We start from the raw sequence: 4,576 nt of genomic DNA, 5'->3' as shown, positions 1-4,576 counted from the left end.
GAAAAACGTTTTAAACAAGAAACTTTATTGTCAAAATTTGGCAAGTATTATTTTAATTTCTGGAGATAAATGTGAAGAATAGTAAAAAGTAAGATGTTTCTCGTAATTGCTGAAATTCTGGCTGCAATTCTTCACTTTTCAGCCACGTCGGTTGAATTCTGTCTCTCAAAAGGCTATAATAGAATAAGGATTTTGTTAATTTAATCAACAGTAAACATATATTTATATTTTCATTCAAACTAATCTGGTGAAAATAGATAACACAGTCAATCACAAAGATAAAATACAACATGTGCGTTATCGCGCTTCACTTGAGAATAGAAACCCATCAGCTGCGTTCTTCGGGTTCTCCATCAGGTTCTGCTGGATTTTTGTTCCCGTTTTAAACGACACAACATTAGTGACCATATTGGGGTTTTTGCCCTCTATTTGTCATTTTCTCAACATTTTTAAGGACAAACTGCCCACCAACCTGATTGGAGGATTAATCCTGGATTAAATAATCCTTGAATGAGTTTCACAAAAGCAGCGACGAGTCAGCGTGGGAGTTTATTCTCTGAGATTAGTTAATCCCGGTGTGTGTTTGTGTCATCTAATCAGGAGTTACCATTATCTGACATATGTGAAGTTTATTATCAGTCACCCACAGGAAGGAACCCAGAGAGATCAGAGGGCAGATCAGGGAAGAATCTCTAAATCGGCTCGCATTCATGAACCAACAGATTAAAAGCTTGTTACTCCAAACTTTTCAGTCTGAAATGGGAGAAGTCATCATGATCCTTCTAAAAAGCCTTTTCCTTACGCAGTTTTCTGAAACACCAACATCAGTTTTAAAAATGTATTTTCCACCATTAAAACGCTGCACTGTAATTTAATTTATTGGCCTTTCATTATGTTAATGAGCGAGGGGATTAATAAAGTTACAATAAGTGTTAACACGGTTTTGTTGAAACTGCTGATCATAGGAAAAGGGTGGCTTGCCAACTCCGGGTCGGGAGAGAGGTCCTACCTCAAGTGGAGGAGTTTAAGTATCTCGGGGTCTTGTTCACGAGTGAGGGTAGGAGGGATCGGGAGATGGACAGGCGGATCGGTTCGGCGTCTGCAGTGATGCGGACGCTGAGCCGATCTGTCGTGGTGAAGAGGGAGCTGAGCCAGAAAGCCAGGCTCTCGATTTACCGGTCGATCTACGTCCCAATCCTCACCTATGGTCACGAGCTTTGGGTAACGACCGAAAGAACGAGATCGCGGATACAAGCGGCTGAAATGAGTCTCCTCCGTAGGGTGGCCGGGCTCAGCCTTAGAGATAGGGTGAGGAGCTCGGACATTCGGGAGGGGCTCGGAGTAGAACCGCTGCTCCTCCGGATCGAAAGGAGTCAGTTGAGGTGGTTTGGGCATCTGGTCAGGATGCCTCCTGGACGCCTCCCTGGGGAGGTGTTTCGGGCACGTCCTGCCGGCAGGAGGCCCCCGAGTCGACCCAGGACACGCTGGAGAGGTTACATCTCCAATCTGGTCCGGGAACGCCTTGGGGTCCTGCCGGAGGAGCTGGTGGAGGTGGCCGGGGAGAGGACGGCCTGGAGTTCCCTAGTTGGGATGCTGCCCCCGCGACCCGGACCCGGATAAGCGGAGGAAGACGACGACGAGGAGAAAATTGTTCAGCTTTAAAGTTTAAAGCCACATGAACCCTTTCACGTACACAACAATCCTTCTCATTTGATTCCTTTGGGACATTAGGGGTTAATGATCAGTGCAACGGAATGATATTGTAAACTGAGTATTTTTAGATGACATCAGAGAAACAAACTCATTCAGCTCATTTTCCCTCTAAAACAAATTTTACTTCTGAAAAAAGAAAGTAGAGTTTATTATGTTTATTCGTGTGTTGAGGTTTTAGAGTCGGGTCTTCTCACAAACGTTTGATATAATCTAATCAGCTGTTTCTTTGTGACTCTTCAGACGGTTGTGTGATCCTCAACAGGAAGCTCAGCAGAGGTTTCCTTCCTGTTAGATGGAGGCTGCAGCCTTTTGCTTTATTAAAGAGCAAGTCACCCCTACCAGATTGTTACTCCACTCCCACTTCCAGTTTGAAAAATGCAAAAAATGCGGTTGCCTGGCAGACTGAGAGGGCGGAGCTGCTAACAAACACACACACACACACACAGGCTCACAACGACATTGTGACATCATATGGTACCACCTAATGTTCTAGGGTACCTCTTAGCCAATAGCGATGGCAGATTTAAATTCAAATGCAGTGCAGAGGTTTTACCCGACAACGGCACAACACTGACAGTTTTAGGCAGAAAATTAAATTTTTAACTAAAATGAACTAAAGTGCAAAACTATTGACTACACGTGTCTGCAGCAGTTCATCAGAAAAAAATTGTTGATTTGGGGGTGACTTGCTCTTTAAATTGGGTTTTACAGGTGTTGACCTAAATGGGAGTAAAAGAGAAGTGAAAATCAGATAAAAGTCCAAACAAAAAAGCAAAAAGAATTTTTTTATTCTTCAGATTATCAAGATAAATAAAAAAGAGCAGCGTTTAAGGTCCACGTTGAGAAAAAAAGCTATAAAATGATTTCTAACGTTGTTTAAAGCCACTGTGGGAAATAAGAATAATAATCTCACATTTATATTTAGTTTTTATGGGACTGGAATATGCTCTATTCGAACCTAACAAGGTCAAATTAAATAAAGGTTTAATGATAAATGTGATCAGCAGCCAGACTAAAATCCAGATTTCGGTGTCTTCTTCAGGAAATGTGACCATGGTCACACGCACGTGACGACCCCGACAACAGAGGAATGGTGTTCTCAGCTTTGGTTGTGATGTTCATCACATGAACAACCAGAGGCAACGAGCTGCAGAGCATCAGGACCTCTAGCAGCTCTGAGCTCTCCGGAGCTCCTCGTAAATCCTCTGGGTTGTATTCGGGATCCACTGACACACATCCAGACTGCAGACAGATAATTTCCTGTGTCCATAAGATGTGAACCTCTTCACCCGTACAAATCCAGCCTAAAGGTGGACTATATAATCCTGGGAATGTGGACCCTCACCTAGACCAGACCACACCAGGAATGAACCCTGATCCACGTCTGATCTGGTCTCAGCTCCTACAGGGACAAGTGTGGGAATATGTGTCTGTCTCTGTGGGGACAGGGTCCTGCTGTCTCCCAGACCCTAACATGGTGTCTGGGATAGGGACTCTGCAGCTTCATAAGACAAAAACATGTCATTCATATAAAAACATCAAATCTGATGATTAAAGTCAAGTTAATGTTTCATTTCTCGCTGTGCATTCATACATTTTATTTGTTCCATCCACTCATTTTTGCCCTCTCATCCGGGGTCGGATCGCGGGGGCAGTAGCTTATGCAGAGAGGCCCAGATTTCCCTCTCCCCAGCCGCTTGAGCCAGCTCCTCCGGGGGAATCCCAAAGCGTTCCCTGGCCAGGTGAGAGAAATAGTCCCTCCAGCGTGTCCTGGGTCTTCCTTCAGGTCTCCTCCTGGTTGGACGTGTCTGGAAAACCTCACCAGGAAGGCGTCCTAATCGAATCCCCGAGCCACCTCAACTGGCTTATCTCGATGTGGAGGAGCAGCAGATCTACTCCAAGCCCCTCCTGGATGACCAAGCCACTCTGCAGAGAAAACTCTGCAGCCGCTTGTATCCGTGATCTCGTTCTTTCGGTCACTACCCAAAACTCGTGACCACAGGTGAGGGTAGGAACGTTAGCCTTAATCTGAAAATTTCAAAAAGGACAAAAAGCTCAGAGAAAACAAATCGAAACGATTAAAAATAGTAATCAAAATTTAAAAATAGCAACGTAATGTTAAATATAAATAGACGTTTTTCCTTTACAATATAAAAAGGAAAAAAGGAGGAAAACATTTCTGATAAAACACGGAGACTTCCTCACGTTCTGGTCCTAAAGAGATAATAAAACCTGATCAGATGTTTTAGAGCCGTTTGAGAAGGAAAATGAACAAAGGCACAAATCCACCTTTTAACTCTCAGAGAACGACTTTGTTTTGCTTTTCTATGCAGTCGGAGGGCTGTAAGATGCTGTAAATTAACAATAATATAGCAATACTAATATTGTGGTATCAATAACAGACTTAATAAAATTACCATTTTACTTAAACATCCCATTTTTAGAGTTTGTTTTAATTTGCTGCGTTAATTTTAATGCACATCTCACTAAGCTAAAGGGACTAAATAAGTTCCTCCGAGCTGCTAACCCTAACCCTAACCTGCCAGGTAAACCAAGTTTCTGGTTGCAGACGTGTGAAACTAAACCGTCCGAGTTTCTGCAGCGCCCGACTCGTCGCTGTGATAAAAGCTGCATCTTAGGCGCCGCAGGCTGATGAAGCAGGACTTTAATAAGCTTTTTCTGGTTTGAGGAAACCGGCTAATGTTCTAGTTAAATCTGACCCACTGGCACATTCCGAGCATCCGTATCATAATGAAGGTTTCAGTTATTCTTCCTTCACATGGTGCCAGTTTGACGTAATTTTATTCTGTATGAACATTCCAGCTCCTCATCTGACCGCCCACTTCAAAGGGGTGAAAGGATG

This window comes from Nothobranchius furzeri, chromosome 4 (genome assembly GCF_043380555.1).
Source record: "Nothobranchius furzeri strain GRZ-AD chromosome 4, NfurGRZ-RIMD1, whole genome shotgun sequence".
NCBI lineage: Eukaryota > Metazoa > Chordata > Actinopteri > Cyprinodontiformes > Nothobranchiidae > Nothobranchius > Nothobranchius furzeri.
The sequence above is the reverse complement of the archived record's forward strand: the minus strand, read 5'-3'. Positions refer to the sequence as shown.